This window comes from Bombus terrestris, chromosome 9, assembly GCF_910591885.1.
Source record: "Bombus terrestris chromosome 9, iyBomTerr1.2, whole genome shotgun sequence".
Taxonomy (NCBI): Eukaryota; Metazoa; Arthropoda; class Insecta; order Hymenoptera; family Apidae; genus Bombus; species Bombus terrestris.
In genome coordinates, this window is record NC_063277.1 from 3,033,533 (window position 1) to 3,060,573 (window position 27,041).

Below are 27,041 nucleotides of genomic sequence, written 5' to 3' on the forward strand. Positions count from 1 at the left end.
TACTATTACTATATAACGTATAACGTTATATACTATTACTATATAACGCATATCGTTATATAATATTACTATATAACGTATAACGATATATACTATTACGTATTAAAGTATAACGTTATATAGTATTACCATATCACGTATAACGTTGTATATTATTACGTACTAACGTATAACGTTATATACTATTACTATATAACGTATAAAGTTATATACTATTACTATATAACGTATAACGTTATATACTATTACTATATAACGTATAACGTTATATACTATTACTATATAACGCATAACGTTATATAATATTACTATATAACGTATAACGTTTTATACTATTACTATATAACGTATAACGTTATATACTACTACTATATAACGTATAACGTTATATACTATTACTATATAACGTATAACGTTATATACTATTACTATATAACGCATAACGTTATATAATATTACTATATAACGTATAACGTTATATACTATTACTATATAACGTCTAACGTTATATACTATTACTATATAACGCATAACGTTATATACTATTACTATATAACGTATAACGATATATAATATTATTATATAACGTATAACGTTATATACTATTACTATATAACGTATATCGCTATATACTATTACTATATAACGTATAACGATATATACTATTACGTATTAACGTATAACGTTATATACTATTACGTAATAGCCTATAACGTTATACAGTATTACCATATCACGTATAACGTTGTATATTATTACGTACTAACGTATAACGTTATATACTGTTACTATATAACGTATAACGTTATATACTATTACTATATAACGTATAACGATATATACTATTACGTATTAAAGTATAACGTTATATAGTATTACCATATCACGTATAACGTTGTATATTATTACGTACTAACGTATAACGTTATATACTATTACTATATAACGTATAAAGTTATATACTATTACTATATAACGCATAACGTTATATACTATTACTATATAACGTATAACGTTATATACTATTACTATATAACGCATATCGTTATATAATATTACTATATAACGTATAACGATATATACTATTACGTATTAAAGTATAACGTTATATAGTATTACCATATCACGTATAACGTTGTATATTATTACGTACTAACGTATAACGTTATATACTATTACTATATAACGTATAAAGTTATATACTATTACTATATAACGTATAACGTTATATACTATTACTATATAACGTATAACGTTATATACTATTACTATATAACGCATAACGTTATATAATATTACTATATAACGTATAACGTTATATACTATTACTATATAACGTATAACGTTATATACTATTACTATATAACGTATAACGTTATATACTATTACTATATAACGTATAACGTTATATACTATTACTATATAACGCATAACGTTATATAATATTACTATATAACGTATAACGTTATATACTATTACTATATAACGTATAACGTTATATACTATTACTATATAACGCATATCGTTATATAATATTACTATATAACGTATAACGATATATACTATTACGTATTAAAGTATAACGTTATATAGTATTACCATATCACGTATAACGTTGTATATTATTACGTACTAACGTATAACGTTATATACTATTACTATATAACGTATAAAGTTATATACTATTACTATATAACGTATAACGTTATATACTATTACTATATAACGTATAACGTTATATACTATTACTATATAACGCATAACGTTATATAATATTACTATATAACGTATAACGTTTTATACTATTACTATATAACGTATAACGTTATATACTACTACTATATAACGTATAACGTTATATACTATTACTATATAACGTATAACGTTATATACTATTACTATATAACGCATAACGTTATATAATATTACTATATAACGTATAACGTTATATACTATTACTATATAACGTCTAACGTTATATACTATTACTATATAACGCATAACGTTATATACTATTACTATATAACGTATAACGATATATACTATTATTATATAACGTATAACGTTATATACTATTACTATATAACGTATATCGCCATATACTATTACTATATAACGTATAACGATATATACTATTACGTATTAACGTATAACGTTATATACTATTACGTAATAGCCTATAACGTTATACAGTATTACCATATCACGTATAACGTTGTATATTATTACGTACTAACGTATAACGTTATATACTGTTACTATATAACGTATAACGTTATATACTATTACTATATAACGTATAACGATATATACTATTACGTATTAAAGTATAACGTTATATAGTATTACCATATCACGTATAACGTTGTATATTATTACGTACTAACGTATAACGTTATATACTATTACTATATAACGTATAAAGTTATATACTATTACTATATAACGCATAACGTTATATACTATTACTATATAACGTATAACGTTATATACTATTACTATATAACGTATAAAGTTATATACTATTACTATATAACGCATAACGTTATATACTATTACTATATAACGTATAACGTTATATACTATTACTATATAACGTATATCGTTATATACTATTGCTATATAACGTATAACGTTATATACTATTACGTAATAACGTATAACGTTATATAGTATTGCCATATCACGTATAACGTTGTATATTATTACGTACTAACGTATAACGTTATATACTATTACTATATAACGTATAACGATATATACTATTACTATATAACGTATAACGTTATATACTATTACTATATAACGTATAACGATATATACTATTACGTATTAAAGTATAACGTTATATAGTATTACCATATCACGTATAACGTTGTATATTATTACGTACTAACGTATAACGTTATATACTATTACTATATAACGTATAAAGTTATATACTATTACTATATAACGTATAACGTTATATACTATTACTATATAACGTATAACGTTATATACTATTACTATATAACGCATAACGTTATATAATATTACTATATAACGTATAACGTTTTATACTATTACTATATAACGTATAACGTTATATACTATTACTATATAACGTATAACGTTTTATACTATTACTATATAACGTATAACGTTATATACTATTACTATATAACGTATAACGTTATATACTATTACTATATAACGTATAACGTTATATACTATTACTATATAACGCATAACGTTATATAATATTACTATATAACGTATAACGTTATATACTATTACTATATAACGTATAACGTTATATACTATTACTATATAACGCATATCGTTATATAATATTACTATATAACGTATAACGATATATACTATTACGTATTAAAGTATAACGTTATATAGTATTACCATATCACGTATAACGTTGTATATTATTACGTACTAACGTATAACGTTATATACTATTACTATATAACGTATAAAGTTATATACTATTACTATATAACGTATAACGTTATATACTATTACTATATAACGTATAACGTTATATACTATTACTATATAACGCATAACGTTATATAATATTACTATATAACGTATAACGTTTTATACTATTACTATATAACGTATAACGTTATATACTATTACTATATAACGTATAACGTTATATACTATTACTATATAACGTATAACGTTATATACTATTACTATATAACGCATAACGTTATATAATATTACTATATAACGTATAACGTTATATACTATTACTATATAACGTCTAACGTTATATACTATTACTATATAACGCATAACGTTATATACTATTACTATATAACGTATAACGATATATACTATTATTATATAACGTATAACGTTATATACTATTACTATATAACGTATATCGCTATATACTATTACTATATAACCTATAACGATATATACTATTACGTATTAACGTATAACGTTATATACTATTACGTAATAGCCTATAACGTTATACAGTATTACCATATCACGTATAACGTTGTATATTATTACGTACTAACGTATAACGTTATATACTGTTACTATATAACGTATAACGTTATATACTATTACTATATAATGTATAACGATATATACTATTACGTATTAAAGTATAACGTTATATAGTATTACCATATCACGTATAACGTTGTATATTATTACGTACTAACGTATAACGTTATATACTATTACTATATAACGTATAAAGTTATATACTATTACTATATAACGCATAACGTTATATACTATTACTATATAACGTATAACGTTATATACTATTACTATATAACGCATAACGTTATATAATGTTACTATATAACGTATAACGTTATATACTATTACTATATAACGTATATCGTTATATACTATTGCTATATAACGTATAACGTTATATACTATTACGTAATAACGTATAACGTTATATAGTATTGCCATATCACGTATAACGTTGTATATTATTACGTACTAACGTATAACGTTATATACTATTACTATATAACGTATAACGATATATACTATTCCGTACTATCGTATAACGTTATATACTATTACTATATAACGTATAACGTTATATACTATTACTATATAACGTATAACGTTATATACTATTACTATATAACGTATAACGTTATATACTATTACTATATAACGTATATCGTTATATACTATTGCTATATAACGTATAACGTTATATACTATTACGTAATAACGTATAACGTTATATAGTATTGCCATATCACGTATAACGTTGTATATTATTACGTACTAACGTATAACGTTATATACTATTACTATATAACGTATAACGATATATACTATTACTATATAACGTATAACGTTATATACTATTACTATATAACGTATAACGATATATACTATTACTATATAACGTATAACGTTATATACTACTACTATATAACGCATAACGTTATATAATATTACTATATAACGTATAACGTTATATACTATTACTATATAACGTATAACGTTATATACTATTACTATATAACGCATAACGTTATATACTATTACTATATAACGTATAACGTTATATACTACTACTATATAACGCATAACGTTATATAATATTACTATATAACGTATAACGTTATATACTATTACTATATAACGCATAACGTTATATACTATTACTATATAACGCATAACGTTATATAATATTACTATATAACGTATAACGATATATACTATTATTATATAACGTATAACGTTATATACAGTTACTATATAACGTATATCGCTATATACTATTACGTAATAGCGTATAACGTTATACAGTATTACCATATCACGTATAACGTTGTATATTATTACGTACTAACGTATAACGTTATATACTATTACTATATAACGTATAACGTTATATACTATTACTATATGACGTATAACGTTATATACTATTACTATATAACGCATAACGTTATATAATATTGCTATATAACGTATAACGTTATATACTATTACTATATAACGTATAACGTTATATACTATTACTATATAACGCATAACGTTATATAATATTACTATATAACGTATAACGTTTTATACTATTACTATATAACGTATAACGTTATATACTATTACTATATAACGTATAACGTTATATACTATTACTATATAACGTATAACGTTATATACTATTACTATATAACGCATAACGTTATATAATATTACTATATAACGTATAACGTTATATACTATTACTATATAACGTATAACGTTATATACTATTACTATATAACGCATATCGTTATATAATATTACTATATAACGTATAACGATATATACTATTATTATATAACGTATAACGTTATATACTAGTACTATATAACGTATAACGTTATATACTATTACTACATAACGTATAACGATATATAGTATTCCGTACTATCTTATAACGTTATATACTATTACTATATAACGCATAACGTTATATACTATTACTATATAACGTATAACGTTATATACTATTACTATATAACGCATAACGTTATATAGTATTACTATATAACGTATAACGTTTTATACTATTACTATATAACGTATAACGTTATATACTATTACTATATAACGTATAACGATATATACTATTCCGTACTATCGTATAACGTTATATACTATTACTATATAACGCATAACGTTATATACTATTACAATATAACGTATAACGTTATATACTATTACTATATAACGCATAACGTTATATAATATTACTATATAACGTATATCGTTTTATACTATTACTATATAACGTATAACGTTATATACTATTACGTAATAACGTATTACGTTATATAGTATTGCCATATCACGTATAACGTTGTATATTATTACGTACTAACGTATAACGTTATATACTATTACTATATAACGTATAACGTTATATACTATTACTATATAATGTATAACGTTATATACTATTACTATATAACGTATAACGTTATATACTATTACTATATAACGTATAACGTTATATGCTATTACTATGTAACGTATAACGTTATATACTATTACTATATAACGTATAACGTTATATACTATTACTATATAACGTATAACGATATATACTATTATTATATAACGTATAACGTTATATACTATTACTATATAACGTATAACGATATATACTATTATTATATAACGTATAACGTTATATACTATTACTATATAACGTATAACGTTATATACTATTACTATATAACGTATAACGTTATATACTATTACTATATAACGTATAACGTTATATACTATTACTATATAAGGTATAACGTTATATACTATTACTATATAACGTATAACGTTATATGCTATTACTATGTAACGTATAACGTTATATACTATTACTATATAACGTATAACGTTATATACTATTACTATATAACGTATAACGTTATATGCTATTACTATGTAACGTATAACGTTATATACTATTACTATATAACGTATAACGTTATATACTATTACTATATAACGTATAACGATATATACTATTATTATATAACGTATAACGTTATATACTATTACTATATAACGTATAACGATATATACTATTATTATATAACGTATAACGTTATATACTATTACTATATAACGTATAACGTTATATACTATTACTATATAACGTATAACGTTATATACTATTACTATATAACGTATAACGTTATATACTATTACTATATAACGTATAACGTTATATACTATTACTATATAAGGTATAACGTTATATACTATTACTATATAACGTATAACGTTATATACTATTACTATATAACGTATAACGTTATATACTATTACTATATAACGTATAACGTTATATACTATTACGTAATAACGTATAACGTTATATAGTATTGCCATATCACGTATAACGTTGTATATTATTACGTACTAACGTATAACGTTATATACTATTACTATATAACGTATAACGATATATACTATTCCGTACTATCGTATAACGTTATATACTATTACTATATAACGCATAACATTATATACTATTACTATATAACGTATAACGTTATATACTATTACTATATAACGCATAACGTTATATAATATTACTATATAACGTATAACGTTATATACTATTACTATATAACGTCTAACGTTATATACTATTACTATATAACGCATAACGTTATATACTATTACTATATAACGTATAACGTTATATACTACTACTATATAACGCATAACGTTATATACTATTACTATATAACGTATAACGTTATATACTATTACTATATAACGTATAACGTTATATACTATTACTATATAACGCATAACGTTATATACTATTACTATATAACGCATAACGTTATATACTATTACTATATAACGTATAACGTTATATACTACTACTATATAACGCATAACGTTATATACTATTACTATATAACGTATAACGTTATATACTACTACTATATAACGCATAACGTTATATAATATTACTATATAACGTATAACGTTATATACTATTACTATATAACGTATAACGTTATATACTATTACTATATAACGCATAACGTTATATAATATTACTATATAACGTATAACGATATATACTATTATTATATAACGTATAACGTTATATACTATTACTATATAACGTATATCGCTATATACTATTACTATATAACGTATAACGATATATACTATTACGTATTAACGTATAACGGTATATACTATTACGTAATAGCGTATAACGTTATACAGTATTACCATATCACGTATAACGTTGTATATTATTACGTACTAACGTATAACGTTATATACTATTACTATATAACGTATAACGTTATATACTATTACTATATGACGTATAACGTTATATACTATTACTATATAACGCATAACGTTATATAATATTACTATATAACGTATAACGTTATATACTATTACTATATAACGTATAACGTTATATACTATTACTATATAACGTATAACGTTATATACTATTACTATATAACGTGTAACGTTATATACTATTACTATATAACGCATAACGTTATATAATATTACTATATAACGTATAACGTTATATACTACTACTATATAACGCATAACGTTATATACTATTACTATATAACGTATAACGTTATATGCTATTACTATGTAACGTATAACGTTATATACTATTACTATATAACGTATAACGTTATATACTATTACTATATAACGTATAACGATATATACAATTATTATATAACGTATAACGTTATATACTATTACTATATAACGTATATCGCTATATACTATTACTATATAACGCATAACGTTATATAATATTACTATATAACGTATAACGTTATATACTATTACTATATCGTATAACGTTATATACTATTACTATATAACGTATAACGTTATATACTATTACTATATAACGTATAACGTTATATACTATTACTATATAACGTATAACGTTATATACTATTACGTAATAACGTATAACGTTATATAGTATTGCCATATCACGTATAACGTTGTATATTATTACGTACTAACGTATAACGTTATATACTATTACTATATAACGTATAACGATATATACTATTCCGTACTATCGTATAACGTTATATACTATTACTATATAACGCATAACGTTATATACTATTACTATATAACGTATATCGTTATATACTATTACTATATAACGCATAACGTTATATAATGTTACTATATAACGTATAACGTTATATACTATTACTATATAACGTATATCGTTATATACTATTACTATATAACGTATAACGTTATATACTATTACTATATAATGTATAACGTTATATACTATTACTATATAACGTATAACGTTATATACTATTACTATATAACGTATAACGTTATATACTATTACTATATAACGTATAACGTTATATACTATTACTATATAAGGTATATCGTTATATACTATTACTATATAACGTATAACGTTATATGCTATTACTATATAACGTATAACGTTATATACTATTACTATATAACGTATAACGTTATATACTATTACGTAATAACGTATAACGTTATATAGTATTGCCATATCACGTATAAAGTTGTATATTATTACGTACTAACGTATAACGTTATATACTATTACTATATAACGTATAACGATATATACTATTCCGTACTATCGTATAACGTTATATACTATTACTATATAACGCATAACGTTATATACTATTACTATATAACGTATAACGTTATATACTATTACTATATAACGCATAACGTTATATAATATTACTCTATAACGTATAACGTTATATACTATTACTATATAACGTCTAACGTTATATACTATTACTATATAACGCATAACGTTACATACTATTACTATATAACGTATAACGTTATATACTACTACTATATAACGCATAACGTTATATAATATTACTATATAACGTATAACGTTATATACTATTACTATATAACGTATAACGTTATATACTATTACTATATAACGCATAACGTTATATACTATTACTATATAACGTATAACGATATATACTATTACGTATTAACGTATAACGGTATATACTATTACTATATAACGTATAACGTTATATACTATTACTATATAACGTATAACGTTATATACTATTACTATATAACGCATAACGTTATATAATATTACTATATAACGTATAACGTTATATACTATTACTATATAACGTCTAACGTTATATACTATTACTATATACGCATAACGTTATATACTATTACTATATAACGTATAACGATATATACTATTATTATATAACGTATAACGTTATATACTATTACTATATAACGTATATCGCTATATACTATTACTATATAACGTATAACGATATATACTATTACGTATTAACGTATAACGTTATATACTATTACGTAATAGCCTATAACGTTATACAGTATTACCATATCACGTATAACGTTGTATATTATTACGTACTAACGTATAACGTTATATACTATTACTATATAACGTATAACGTTATATACTATTACTATATAACGTATAACGATATATACTATTACGTATTAAAGTATAACGTTATATAGTATTACCATATCACGTATAACGTTGTATATTATTACGTACTAACGTATAACGTTATATACTATTACTATATAACGTATAAAGTTATATACTATTACTATATAACGTATAACGTTATATACTATTACTATATAACGTATAACGTTATATACTATTACTATATAACGCATAACGTTATATAATATTACTATATAACGTATAACGTTTTATACTATTACTATATAACGTATAACGTTATATACTATTACTATATAACGTATAACGTTATATACTATTACTATATAACGTATAACGTTATATACTATTACTATATAACGCATAACGTTATATAATATTCCTATATAACGTATAACGTTATATACTATTACTATATAACGTCTAACGTTATATACTATTACTATATAACGCATAACGTTATATACTATTACTATATAACGTATAACGTTATATACTACTACTATATAACGCATAACGTTATATAATATTACTATATAACGTATAACGTTATATACTATTACTATATAACGTATAACGTTATATACTATTACTATATAACGCATAACGTTATAAAATATTACTATATAACGTATAACGTTATATACTATTACTATATAACGTATATCGTTATATACTATTACTATATAACGTATAACGTTATATACTATTACTATATAATGTATAACGTTATATACTATTACTATATAACGTATAACGTTATATACTATTACTATATAACGTATAACGTTATATACTATTACTATATAACGTATAACGTTATATACTATTACTATATAAGGTATATCGTTATATACTATTACTATATAACGTATAACGTTATATGCTATTACTATATAACGTATAACGTTATATACTATTACTATATAACGTATAACGTTATATACTATTACGTAATAACGTATAACGTTATATAGTATTGCCATATCACGTATAACGTTGTATATTATTACGTACTAACGTATAACGTTATATACTATTACTATATAACGTATAACGATATATACTATTCCGTACTATCGTATAACGTTATATACTATTACTATATAACGCATAACGTTATATACTATTACTATATAACGTATAACGTTATATACTATTACTATATAACGCATAACGTTATATAATATTACTCTATAACGTATAACGTTATATACTATTACTATATAACGTCTAACGTTATATACTATTACTATATAACGCATAACGTTATATACTATTACTATATAACGTATAACGTTATATACTACTACTATATAACGCATAACGTTATATAATATTACTATATAACGTATAACGTTATATACTATTACTATATAACGTATAACGTTATATACTATTACTATATAACGCATAACGTTATTTACTATTACTATATAACGTATAACGTTATATACTACTACTATATAACGCATAACGTTATATACTATTACTATATAACGTATAACGTTATATACTACTACTATATAACGCATAACGTTATATAATATTACTATATAACGTATAACGTTATATACTATTACTATATAACGTATAACGTTATATACTATTACTATATAACGCATAACGTTATATAATATTACTATATAACGTATAACGATATATACTATTATTATATAACGTATAACGTTATATACTATTACTATATAACGTATATCGCTATATACTATTACTATATAACGTATAACGTTATATACTATTACTATATAACGTATAACGTTATATGCTATTACTATGTAACGTATAACGTTATATACTATTACTATATAACGTATAACGTTATATACCATTACTATATAACGTATAACGATATATACAATTATTATATAACGTATAACGTTATATACTATTACTATATAACGTATATCGCTATATACTATTACTATATAACGCATAACGTTATATAATATTACTATATAACGTATAACGTTATATACTATTACTATATCGTATAACGTTATATACTATTACTATATAACGTATAACGTTATATACTATTACTATATAACGTATAACGTTATATACTATTACGTAATAACGTATAACGTTATATAGTATTGCCATATCACGTATAACGTTGTATATTATTACGTACTAACGTATAACGTTATATACTATTACTATATAACGTATAACGATATATACTATTCCGTACTATCGTATAACGTTATATACTATTACTATATAACGCATAACGTTATATACTATTACTATATAACGTATATCGTTATATACTATTACTATATAACGCATAACGTTATATAATGTTACTATATAACGTATAACGTTATATACTATTACTATATAACGTATATCGTTATATACTATTGCTATATAACGTATAACGTTATATACTATTACTATATAAGGTATAACGTTATATACTATTACTATATAACGTATAACGTTATATACTATTACTATATAACGCATAACGTTATATAGTATTACTATATAACGTATAACGTTTTATACTATTACTATATAACGTATAACGTTATATACTATTACTATATAACGTATAACGATATATACTATTCCGTACTATCGTATAACGTTATATACTATTACTATATAACGCATAACGTTATATACTATTACAATATAACGTATAACGTTATATACTATTACTATATAACGCATAACGTTATATAATATTACTATATAACGTATATCGTTTTATACTATTACTATATAACGTATAACGTTATATACTATTACGTAATAACGTATTACGTTATATAGTATTGCCATATCACGTATAACGTTGTATATTATTACGTACTAACGTATAACGTTATATACTATTACTATATAACGTATAACGTTATATACTATTACTATATAATGTATAACGTTATATACTATTACTATATAACGTATAACGTTATATACTATTACTATATAACGTATAACGTTATATGCTATTACTATGTAACGTATAACGTTATATACTATTACTATATAACGTATAACGTTATATACTATTACTATATAACGTATAACGATATATACTATTATTATATAACGTATAACGTTATATTCTATTACTATATAACGTATAACGATATATACTATTATTATATAACGTATAACGTTATATACTATTACTATATAACGTATAACGTTATATACTATTACTATATAACGTATAACGTTATATACTATTACTATATAAGGTATAACGTTATATACTATTACTATATAACGTATAACGTTATATGCTATTACTATGTAACGTATAACGTTATATACTATTACTATATAACGTATAACGTTATATACTATTACTATATAACGTATAACGTTATATGCTATTACTATGTAACGTATAACGTTATATACTATTACTATATAACGTATAACGTTATATACTATTACTATATAACGTATAACGATATATACTATTATTATATAACGTATAACGTTATATACTATTACTATATAACGTATAACGATATATACTATTATTATATAACTTATAACGTTATATACTATTACTATATAACGTATAACGTTATATACTATTACTATATAACGTATAACGTTATATACTATTACTATATAACGTATAACGTTATATACTATTACTATATAACGTATAACGTTATATACTATTACTATATAAGGTATAACGTTATATACTATTACTATATAACGTATAACGTTATATACTATTACTATATAACGTATAACGTTATATACTATTACTATATAACGTATAACGTTATATACTATTACTATATAACGTATAACGTTATATACTATTACTATATAAGGTATAACGTTATATACTATTACTATATAACGTATAACGTTATATGCTATTACTATGTAACGTATAACGTTATATACTATTACTATATAACGTATAACGTTATATACTATTACTATATAACGTATAACGTTATATGCTATTACTATGTAACGTATAACGTTATATACTATTACTATATAACGTATAACGTTATATACTATTACTATATAACGTATAACGATATATACTATTATTATATAACGTATAACGTTATATACTATTACTATATAACGTATAACGATATATACTATTATTATATAACTTATAACGTTATATACTATTACTATATAACGTATAACGTTATATACTATTACTATATAACGTATAACGTTATATACTATTACTATATAACGTATAACGTTATATACTATTACTATATAACGTATAACGTTATATACTATTACTATATAAGGTATAACGTTATATACTATTACTATATAACGTATAACGTTATATACTATTACTATATAACGTATAACGTTATATACTATTACTATATAACGTATAACGTTATATACTATTACGTAATAACGTATAACGTTATATAGTATTGCCATATCACGTATAACGTTGTATATTATTACGTACTAACGTATAACGTTATATACTATTACTATATAACGTATAACGATATATACTATTCCGTACTATCGTATAACGTTATATACTATTACTATATAACGCATAACGTTATATACTATTACTATATAACGTATAACGTTATATACTATTACTATATAACGCATAACGTTATATAATATTACTATATAACGTATAACGTTATATACTATTACTATATAACGTCTAACGTTATATACTATTACTATATAACGCATAACGTTATATACTATTACTATATAACGTATAACGTTATATACTACTACTATATAACGCATAACGTTATATACTATTACTATATAACGTATAACGTTATATACTATTACTATATAACGTATAACGTTATATACTATTACTATATAACGCATAACGTTATATACTATTACTATATAACGCATAACGTTATATACTATTACTATATAACGTATAACGTTATATACTACTACTATATAACGCATAACGTTATATACTATTACTATATAACGTATAACGTTATATACTACTACTATATAACGCATAACGTTATATAATATTACTATATAACGTATAACGTTATATACTATTACTATATAACGTATAACGTTATATACTATTACTATATAACGCATAACGTTATATAATATTACTATATAACGTATAACGATATATACTATTATTATATAACGTATAACGTTATATACTATTACTATATAACGTATATCGCTATATACTATTACTATATAACGTATAACGATATATACTATTACGTATTAACGTATAACGGTATATACTATTACGTAATAGCGTATAACGTTATACAGTATTACCATATCACGTATAACGTTGTATATTATTACGTACTAACGTATAACGTTATATACTATTACTATATAACGTATAACGTTATATACTATTACTGTATGACGTATAACGTTATATACTATTACTATATAACGCATAACGTTATATAATATTACTATATAACGTATAACGTTATATACTATTACTATATAACGTATAACGTTATATACTATTACTATATAACGTATAACGTTATATACTATTACTATATAACGTGTAACGTTATATACTATTACTATATAACGCATAACGTTATATAATATTACTATATAACGTATAACGTTATATACTACTACTATATAACGCATAACGTTATATACTATTACTATATAACGTATAACGTTATATGCTATTACTATGTAACGTATAACGTTATATACTATTACTATATAACGTATAACGTTATATACTATTACTATATAACGTATAACGATATATACAATTATTATATAACGTATAACGTTATATACTATTACTATATAACGTATATCGCTATATACTATTACTATATAACGCATAACGTTATATAATATTACTATATAACGTATAACGTTATATACTATTACTATATCGTATAACGTTATATACTATTACTATATAACGCATAACGTTATATAATATTACTACATAACGTATAACGTTATATACTATTACTATATAACGTATATCGCTATATACTATTACTATATAACGTATAACGTTATATACTATTACTATATAACGTATAACGTTCTATACTATTACTATATAACGCATAACGTTATATAATATTACTATATAACGTATAACGTTATATACTATTACTATATAACGTATAACGTTATATACTATTACTATATAACGTATAACGTTATATACTATTACTATATAACGTATAACGTTATATACAATTACTATATAACGTATAACGTTATATACTATTACTATATAACGCATAACGTTATATAATATTACTATATAACGTATAACGTTATATACTTATACTATATAACGTATAACGTTATATACTATTACTATATAACGTATAACGTTATATACTGTTACTATATAACGTATAACGATATACACTATTACGTATTAACGTATAACGTTATATACTATTACGTACTAACGTATAACGTTATATAGTTTTACCATATCACGTATAACGTTGTATATTATTACGTACTAACGTATAACGTTATATACTATTACTATATAACGTATAACGTTATATACTATTGCTATATAACGTATAACGTTCTACACTATTACTATATAACGCATAACGTTATATAATATTACTATATAACGTATAACGTTATATACTATTACTATATAACGTATAACGTTATATACTATTACTATATAACGCATAACGTTATATACTATTACTATATAACGTATAACGAATATATGTCGAATATATGTCGAATTATTATATATGTCGTATTGTCGTTTGGATTTCGAGCGCGAGACGATTCTTCGTTAGCATTTGCCATCATGATGTTCAATAAAGGTTGTATTTACATAAAATTATATTTCTTTACAAAGTTTGATAAATAATTAGTTTATCGGTTAACTAAGACAACAAACAATAAGTAAACAAATGCTTTAAATAATATTCTTGGGTTCTGTAACGAATCCACGGTCAACGGGAAACTTTCTGTACGTTTTAATATATTTTTGATAGCACACTGACACGTTCACTCTGGCACAGGGTTTCTCTAAGACTGACTCCAAGACGATGACAGTAAACTCTCCAAGGAGATTGCAAAATAAAAGACAGATACAGTTACATATATCAAATACATATCGATCGGGAATATCAACAAATTCCCAAGCGCCGTAACTAGGCATTTCCACATAAACCAGCATTGCTCCTGATCAAGACTTGGTTGTTTATACGCCGTATCCCTTAACACTGGAACCTCCTTTGTAAAACATTTCGTTCATCCCGTGACCGTGGCTACGTTCGGGGACCAGTTATGTCACCCCGAGCCCAAGTATTGAGAAATCTTCCAAAAGAAAGGCTCGATGTCTCTGCATCTCCGACATACTATTACTATATAACGCATAACGTTATATACTATTACTATATAACGTATAACGTTATATACTATTACTATATAACGCATAACGTTATATAATATTACTATATAACGTATAACGTTATATACTATTACTATATAACGTATAACGTTATATACTATTACTATATAACGTATAACGTTGTATGGTATTACCATATAACGTATAACGTTATATACTATTACGTACTAACGTATAACGTTATATACTATAACTATATAACGTATATCGCTATATACTATTGCTATATAACGTATAACGATATATACTATTACGTATTAACGTATAACGTTATATACTATTACGTAATAGCGTATAGCGTTATATAGTATTACCATATCACGTATAACGTCATATACTATTACGTACTATCGTATAACGTTATATACTATTACTATATAACGCATAACGTTATATAATATTACTATATAACGTATAACGTTATATACTATTACTATATAACGTATAACGTTATATACTTATACTATATAACGTATAACGTTATATACTGTTACTATATAACGTATAACGTTATATACTATTACTATATAACGTCTAACGTTATATAGTATTGCCATATCACGTATAACGTTGTATATTATTACGTACTAACGTATAACGTTATACACTATTACTATATAACGTATAACGTTATATACTATTACTATATAACGTATAACGTTATATACTATTACTATATAACGTATAACGTTATATACTATTACTATATAACGCATAACGTTATATAATATTACTATATAACGTATAACGTTATATACTATTACTATATAACGTATAACGATATATACTATGACGTATTAACGTATAACGTTATATACTATTACTATATAACGTATAACGTTATATAGTATTGCCATATCACGTATAACGTTGTATACTATTACTATATAACGTATAACGTTATATACTATTACTATATAACGTATAACGTTATATACTATTACTATATAACGTATAACGTTATATACTATTACTATATAACGCATAACGTTATATAATATTACTATATAACGTATAACGTTATATACTATTACTATATAACGTATAACGTTATATACTATTACTATATAACGTATAACGTTATATACTATTACTATATAACGTATAACGATATATACTATGACGTATTAACGTATAACGTTATATACTATTACGTAATAGCGTATAACGTTAGATAATATTACTATATAACGTATAACGTTATATACTATTACTATATAACGTATAACGTTATATACTATTACTATATAACGCATAACGTTATATAATATTACTATATAACGTATAACGATATATACTATTATTATATAACGTATAACGTTATATACTATTACTATATAACGTATATCGCTATATACTATTACTATATAACGTATAACGATATATACTATTACGTATTAACGTATAACGGTATATACTATTACGTAATAGTATATAACGTTATACGTTATATAGTATTGCCATATCACGTATAACGTTGTATATTATTACGTACTAACGTATAACGTTATATACTATTACTATATAACGTATAACGTTATATACTATTACTGTATGACGTATAACGTTATATACTATTACTATATAACGCATAACGTTATATAATATTACTATATAACGTATAACGTTATATACTATTACTATATAACGTATAACGTTATATACTATTACTATATAACGTATAACGTTATATACTATTACTATATAACGTGTAACGTTATATACTATTACTATATAACGCATAACGTTATATAATATTACTATATAACGTATAACGTTATATACTACTACTATATAACGCATAACGTTATATACTATTACTATATAACGTATAACGTTATATGCTATTACTATGTAACGTATAACGTTATATACTATTACTATATAACGTATAACGTTATATACTATTACTATATAACGTATAACGATATATACAATTATTATATAACGTATAACGTTATATACTATTACTATATAACGTATATCGCTATATACTATTACTATATAACGCATAACGTTATATAATATTACTATATAACGTATAACGTTATATACTATTACTATATCGTATAACGTTATATACTATTACTATATAACGCATAACGTTATATAATATTACTACATAACGTATAACGTTATATACTATTACTATATAACGTATATCGCTATATACTATTACTATATAACGTATAACGTTATATACTATTACTATATAACGTATAACGTTCTATACTATTACTATATAACGCATAACGTTATATAATATTACTATATAACGTATAACGTTATATACTATTACTATATAACGTATAACGTTATATACTATTACTATATAACGTATAACGTTATATACTATTACTATATAACGTATAACGTTATATACAATTACTATATAACGTATAACGTTATATACTATTACTATATAACGCATAACGTTATATAATATTACTATATAACGTATAACGTTATATACTTATACTATATAACGTATAACGTTATATACTATTACTATATAACGTATAACGTTATATACTGTTACTATATAACGTATAACGATATACACTATTACGTATTAACGTATAACGTTATATACTATTACGTACTAACGTATAACGTTATATAGTTTTACCATATCACGTATAACGTTGTATATTATTACGTACTAACGTATAACGTTATATACTATTACTATATAACGTATAACGTTATATACTATTGCTATATAACGTATAACGTTCTACACTATTACTATATAACGCATAACGTTATATAATATTACTATATAACGTATAACGTTATATACTATTACTATATAACGTATAACGTTATATACTATTACTATATAACGCATAACGTTATATACTATTACTATATAACGTATAACGAATATATGTCGAATATATGTCGAATTATTATATATGTCGTATTGTCGTTTGGATTTCGAGCGCGAGACGATTCTTCGTTAGCATTTGCCATCATGATGTTCAATAAAGGTTGTATTTACATAAAATTATATTTCTTTACAAAGTTTGATAAATAATTAGTTTATCGGTTAACTAAGACAACAAACAATAAGTAAACAAATGCTTTAAATAATATTCTTGGGTTCTGTAACGAATCCACGGTCAACGGGAAACTTTCTGTACGTTTTAATATATTTTTGATAGCACACTGACACGTTCACTCTGGCACAGGGTTTCTCTAAGACTGACTCCAAGACGATGACAGTAAACTCTCCAAGGAGATTGCAAAATAAAAGACAGATACAGTTACATATATCAAATACATATCGATCGGGAATATCAACAAATTCCCAAGCGCCGTAACTAGGCATTTCCACATAAACCAGCATTGCTCCTGATCAAGACTTGGTTGTTTATACGCCGTATCCCTTAACACTGGAACCTCCTTTGTAAAACATTTCGTTCATCCCGTGACCGTGGCTACGTTCGGGGACCAGTTATGTCACCCCGAGCCCAAGTATTGAGAAATCTTCCAAAAGAAAGGCTCGATGTCTCTGCATCTCCGACATACTATTACTATATAACGCATAACGTTATATACTATTACTATATAACGTATAACGTTATATACTATTACTATATAACGCATAACGTTATATAATATTACTATATAACGTATAACGTTATATACTATTACTATATAACGTATAACGTTATATACTATTACTATATAACGTATAACGTTGTATGGTATTACCATATAACGTATAACGTTATATACTATTACGTACTAACGTATAACGTTATATACTATAACTATATAACGTATATCGCTATATACTATTGCTATATAACGTATAACGATATATACTATTACGTATTAACGTATAACGTTATATACTATTACGTAATAGCGTATAGCGTTATATAGTATTACCATATCACGTATAACGTCATATACTATTACGTACTATCGTATAACGTTATATACTATTACTATATAACGCATAACGTTATATAATATTACTATATAACGTATAACGTTATATACTATTACTATATAACGTATAACGTTATATACTTATACTATATAACGTATAACGTTATATACTGTTACTATATAACGTATAACGTTATATACTATTACTATATAACGTCTAACGTTATATAGTATTGCCATATCACGTATAACGTTGTATATTATTACGTACTAACGTATAACGTTATACACTATTACTATATAACGTATAACGTTATATACTATTACTATATAACGTATAACGTTATATACTATTACTATATAACGTATAACGTTATATACTTATACTATATAACGTATAACGTTATATAGTATTGCCATATCACGTATAACGTTGTATATTATTACGTACTAACGTATAACGTTATACACTATTACTATATAACGTATAACGTTAGATAATATTACTATATAACGTATAACGTTATATACTATTACTATATAACGTATAACGTTATATACTTATACTATATAACGTATAACGTTATATACTATTACTATATAACGTATAACGTTATATACTATTACTATATAACGTATAACGTTATATACTATTACTATATAACGTATAACGATATATACTATTACGTATTAACGTTTAACGTTATATAGTATTACCATATCACGTATAACGTTGTATATTATTACGTACTAACGTATAACGTTATATACTATTACTATATAACGTATAACGTTATATACTATTACTATATAACGTATAACGTTATATACTATTACTATATAACGTATAACGTTATATACTATTACTATATAACGTATAACGTTATATACTATTACTATATAACGTATAACGTTATATACTATTACTATATAACGTATAACGATATATACTATTCCGTACTATCGTATAACGTTATATACTATTACTATATAACGCATAACGTTATATACTATTACTATATAACGTATAACGTTATATACTATTACTATATAACGCATAACGTTATATAATATTACTATATAACGTATAACGTTATATACTATTACTATATAACGTATAACGATATATACTATTACGTATTAACGTATAACGTTATATAGTACTACCATATCACGTATAACGTTGTATATTATTACGTACTAACGTATAACGTTATATACTATTACTATATAACGTATAACGTTATATAGTATTGCCATATCACGTATAACGTTGTATATTATTACGTACTAACGTATAACGTTATATACTATTACTATATAACGTATAACGTTATATACTATTACTATGTAACGTATAACGTTATATACTATTACGTAATAACGTATAACGTTATATACTATTACGTAATAACGTATAACGTTATATAGTATTGCCATATCACGTATAACGTTGTATATTATTACGTACTAACGTATAACGTTATATACTATTACTATATAACGTATAACGTTATATACTATTACTATATAACGTATAACGTTATATACTATTACTATATAACGTATAACGTTATATACTATTACTATATAACGCATAACGTTATATAATATTACTATATAACGTATAACGTTATATACTATTACTATATAACGTACAACGTTATATACTATTACTATATAACGTATAACGTTATATACTATTACTATATAACGTATAACGATATATACTATGACGTATTAACGTATAACGTTATATACTATTACGTAATAGCGTATAACGTTAGATAATATTACTATATAACGTATAACGTTATATACTATTACTATATAACGTATAACGTTATATACTATTACTATATAACGCATAACGTTATATAATATTACTACATAACGTATAACGTTATATACTATTACTATATAACGTATATCGCTATATACTATTACTATATAACGTATAACGTTATATACTATTACTATATAACGTATAACGTTCTATACTATTACTATATAACGCATAACGTTATATAATATTACTATATAACGTATAACGTTATATACTATTACTATATAACGTATAACGTTATATACTATTACTATATAACGTATAACGTTATATACTATTACTATATAACGTATAACGTTATATACTATTACTATATCGTATAACGTTATATACTATTACTATATAACGCATAACGTTATATAATATTACTACATAACGTATAACGTTATATACTATTACTATATAACGTATATCGCTATATACTATTACTATATAACGTATAACGTTATATACTATTACTATATAACGTATAACGTTCTATACTATTACTATATAACGCATAACGTTATATAATATTACTATATAACGTATAACGTTATATACTATTACTATATAACGTATAACGTTATATACTATTACTATATAACGTATAACGTTATATACTATTACTATATAACGTATAACGTTATATACAATTACTATATAACGTATAACGTTATATACTATTACTATATAACGCATAACGTTATATAATATTACTATATAACGTATAACGTTATATACTTATACTATATAACGTATAACGTTATATACTATTACTATATAACGTATAACGTTATATACTGTTACTATATAACGTATAACGATATACACTATTACGTATTAACGTATAACGTTATATACTATTACGTACTAACGTATAACGTTATATAGTTTTACCATATCACGTATAACGTTGTATATTATTACGTACTAACGTATAACGTTATATACTATTACTATATAACGTATAACGTTATATACTATTGCTATATAACGTATAACGTTCTACACTATTACTATATAACGCATAACGTTATATAATATTACTATATAACGTATAACGTTATATACTATTACTATATAACGTATAACGTTATATACTATTACTATATAACGCATAACGTTATATACTATTACTATATAACGTATAACGAATATATGTCGAATATATGTCGAATTATTATATATGTCGTATTGTCGTTTGGATTTCGAGCGCGAGACGATTCTTCGTTAGCATTTGCCATCATGATGTTCAATAAAGGTTGTATTTACATAAAATTATATTTCTTTACAAAGTTTGATAAATAATTAGTTTATCGGTTAACTAAGACAACAAACAATAAGTAAACAAATGCTTTAAATAATATTCTTGGGTTCTGTAACGAATCCACGGTCAACGGGAAACTTTCTGTACGTTTTAATATATTTTTGATAGCACACTGACACGTTCACTCTGGCACAGGGTTTCTCTAAGACTGACTCCAAGACGATGACAGTAAACTCTCCAAGGAGATTGCAAAATAAAAGACAGATACAGTTACATATATCAAATACATATCGATCGGGAATATCAACAAATTCCCAAGCGCCGTAACTAGGCATTTCCACATAAACCAGCATTGCTCCTGATCAAGACTTGGTTGTTTATACGCCGTATCCCTTAACACTGGAACCTCCTTTGTAAAACATTTCGTTCATCCCGTGACCGTGGCTACGTTCGGGGACCAGTTATGTCACCCCGAGCCCAAGTATTGAGAAATCTTCCAAAAGAAAGGCTCGATGTCTCTGCATCTCCGACATACTATTACTATATAACGCATAACGTTATATACTATTACTATATAACGTATAACGTTATATACTATTACTATATAACGCATAACGTTATATAATATTACTATATAACGTATAACGTTATATACTATTACTATATAACGTATAACGTTATATACTATTACTATATAACGTATAACGTTGTATGGTATTACCATATAACGTATAACGTTATATACTATTACGTACTAACGTATAACGTTATATACTATAACTATATAACGTATATCGCTATATACTATTGCTATATAACGTATAACGATATATACTATTACGTATTAACGTATAACGTTATATACTATTACGTAATAGCGTATAGCGTTATATAGTATTACCATATCACGTATAACGTCATATACTATTACGTACTATCGTATAACGTTATATACTATTACTATATAACGCATAACGTTATATAATATTACTATATAACGTATAACGTTATATACTATTACTATATAACGTATAACGTTATATACTTATACTATATAACGTATAACGTTATATACTGTTACTATATAACGTATAACGTTATATACTATTACTATATAACGTCTAACGTTATATAGTATTGCCATATCACGTATAACGTTGTATATTATTACGTACTAACGTATAACGTTATACACTATTACTATATAACGTATAACGTTATATACTATTACTATATAACGTATAACGTTATATACTATTACTATATAACGTATAACGTTATATACTATTACTATATAACGCATAACGTTATATAATATTACTATATAACGTATAACGTTATATACTATTACTATATAACGTATAACGATATATACTATGACGTATTAACGTATAACGTTATATACTATTACTATATAACGTATAACGTTATATAGTATTGCCATATCACGTATAACGTTGTATACTATTACTATATAACGTATAACGTTATATACTATTACTATATAACGTATAACGTTATATACTATTACTATATAACGTATAACGTTATATACTATTACTATATAACGCATAACGTTATATAATATTACTATATAACGTATAACGTTATATACTATTACTATATAACGTATAACGTTATATACTATTACTATATAACGTATAACGTTATATACTATTACTATATAACGTATAACGATATATACTATGACGTATTAACGTATAACGTTATATACTATTACGTAATAGCGTATAACGTTAGATAATATTACTATATAACGTATAACGTTATATACTATTACTATATAACGTATAACGTTATATACTATTACTATATAACGCATAACGTTATATAATATTACTATATAACGTATAACGATATATACTATTATTATATAACGTATAACGTTATATACTATTACTATATAACGTATATCGCTATATACTATTACTATATAACGTATAACGATATATACTATTACGTATTAACGTATAACGGTATATACTATTACGTAATAGCGTATAACGTTATACAGTATTACCATATCACGTATAACGTTGTATATTATTACGTA